Here is a 2,899-nt window from a genome sequence, read left to right as displayed (position 1 = left end):
TATGGAGACATTTTACTCATGTTTAAGAGGCATTTGACTTCAAAGGGAATGTCATTATTTTACCAGATGAGGGATGCCAAAACTACACAGGATCTTAACATTTATCACTGAGCATATCAAAGAATGATACAAAATAAAGTGAGTCTAAAGAAGAGGCAGTTACGCTCCCCTCCCTCACGAGCACTCTGCTCTTTCCTTTAGGTAAACAGGTTTTAAAATGAACTAAAATAAACATTAATGACATTAATGGAGGCAATTATTTTGTTTAGCAGTTGCTTATTTTAACTGGCTGGGAATGCAGCATGCATCCTGACTGGTGAAATTAGCTCAGTGTATTCTCTCTAACTTCTTCTCCTAAGAGCAACGTGACCTTCAGATAATCATTCAGCATATTGTCCTTGTGCTTGTGCCTGATGAAGGAGCTCAGACTGCCATGGAAACAAAAGTTCCTTGTTCTCTTGTACTTCCTTGTGCTGTGATATCATTTTCATTATATGAATCCTTTTCTTAGTAAGAAACGGAATTGTGGGATTTTGATGTTTTGAGCATCCTGAAGGCATCATCTTAGGTGATGGCTTAGTTCATGGCAGAAATGCTTTGAATGTGGAGCAGAGATTACACTCATCATCATTATTATTATTTAGGGCTATTTAAATCAGATGCATCTGCATCAGTCCATTTCTGCTGGAGAAATGAAAAATACCTACTCTTTTCCAGAGTTTGCTTTATTTTTCCCTTCCATGCTGAACAGATGAGAAGAAATCATTTTAAGAAATCAACATTAACCAATGACATAAACAAACCAAAAAGAATTTCTGGCATTTTTGCAATAGTTCTTTTCTCTTTTTTTTTTTTTTTTTATGCTGAGAACTATATTTCTGCATGCCCTAGAATGCCTGTAGATTTTGTATTGACAACACATTGCCCTAGCATTTGGCAGCCACTGCTGGATCGAAGCCAGCAGGATTATCACTAGGAAAGAGACTGAAAAGGCTGCCATGTGATTAAGCAATCTGTAATCCTAACAGTACAAAAAGGAGAACTAATAATACATATTTTTACTTTTGGTTGATCCGTCAGCATTTGACTGTAGGTCTGCATTAGCTGATGGTTTAGAGTATTTTGCATTGTTCAAAAATGAGCAAATTTGGTCAATTTTTTTATTTTACCTGTAAGACTGAGCCAGTGTTAAGGCACCAGAGGTAACTGGATAACAGTAGCTTTATGGAACAGTTGGAGGAAATGGGATGAGATGCTCCCGCTGTGCACTCAACCAGGCTGCTGCAACGTCCTTTTCAGCTCACTGGTATGAAAACAGCCACTTCCAGCAAATTCCCATGGACATCACCTACCTGCCAACGGTTGAATTTCAAAACGTAATGACTCTCACATTTCAGTCTGGTATTTCCTGGACCAGAATTGGCTGTACATGTGCCATGCAAAGTGTGAGCAATATGTTTAATGCATCCCAGGCAGCAGCAGGGAAATGCAATGCGGATTTTGTCTGAAACCTACTCAAAAGCCTTTTTTCCTGGGATTTCTTCAATTTCCACAGCTTAAGTGTAGCTTGAGAAGTCATGGACAAAAGTCCATTGGGAACTGAATATGACACATAAATATAATAGCCTTTGTTATGCTAAATACAATAGAGCTGGCAAATGCAACACCAGCAGAGAGCAGTCCTTAAAATTTCTGTATTTAAGGATTGCATTTTAAAGACAGAACAACAAGGAATTATTCCTTTCAGATACAAGTTGTATTCATGGCTGTGATTCATTTTGATGAATAAATACATAATGCGATACTTCCTATGAGAGCCCTGTCTCTGCGTAGCTTATGTTCAAGTCCAAACAGATTCAATGTAATTTAGTGATGTTTCATTATTTAAAGCTAGTGCATTTGCTTAAAGGCGGGAAGAGCTGATTTTGTTTATCTTCATAATCACAGATTTTTGAGAATATGCTGGAAGTTTCTTCCATAATGCGTTCACTTATGAAAACAGTGACAATTCAGGATCTAGGGGAAAGAAAAGCTCTTGAATGAGTTTTTACTTGTCATACAGAAGGCATAAAAGATTCATGTCACACTTACATTACCGAATATGCCAATATGATTTCACAGCTGGGTAATAAACTTGTTTGAACCTGGCTTGTAGCCATTAAAAAAGGGCTTGTGCCAGCATGTTTGAAGGGTGAAGCAATAGGCTCTAAAGATGGAGTGAAACCTTTAAGGCTATGCAGATGTTTACTAATAGGTGGTATAACATAAAGTTCCAGAGAATATTTTGCCATCTCATGTCACGAATGCCCAATTATTTGAAATGCACTGAGTTTTCCACACTAATTCTGCCAAGGAAGTCGGGTCATGAAAATTGCCTTGCAGTTTTAAATCTATCTTAACATATTTAGTTTCCAAAAAATCATAGAACAGTTTAGAGTAAAATGGACTTTTGGGAGACCAGCATCTCCCTTTTTAATCCCAGTTGTATGTTAAGCTATAAGATCTCTAAGACACAGTTTATTTCTTGCAATGTGGTTTTATGTCCCACTCATTAGTGGGATCAACACTGTTAGAGATATTACTGACTTCAACAGAGTTCTATCATAAAGAGTATCACTAACATTTGGGTTACTGAACTTGAGTTTTAGAAATACTGAAACTTCGCCAGGTACACCCCATAATGCAGTTCAGATTGGTTTTGCTTGCTTCATACTGGTTATGGGAAACACAGTCCAAGTAAAATACCTTGGCTTCACTTGAGACCCGATAAGCTTGTCAGCTGAGTAGGGAGTAATTTCCAGAAGTATCCATCAGGACTTAAATGGCTTATCACAGAAATAATGATAATAACAATGATAATACTGTTTTTTAAAAGAAATCCCTTGTGACTAATAGAACT

This window comes from Pezoporus occidentalis, unplaced genomic scaffold (assembly GCF_034315485.1).
Source record: "Pezoporus occidentalis ecotype Australia unplaced genomic scaffold, CSIRO_AGI_Poc_V1 ctg45, whole genome shotgun sequence".
Lineage (NCBI taxonomy): Eukaryota > Metazoa > Chordata > Aves > Psittaciformes > Psittacidae > Pezoporus > Pezoporus occidentalis.
The sequence above is the reverse complement of the archived record's forward strand: the minus strand, read 5'-3'. Positions refer to the sequence as shown.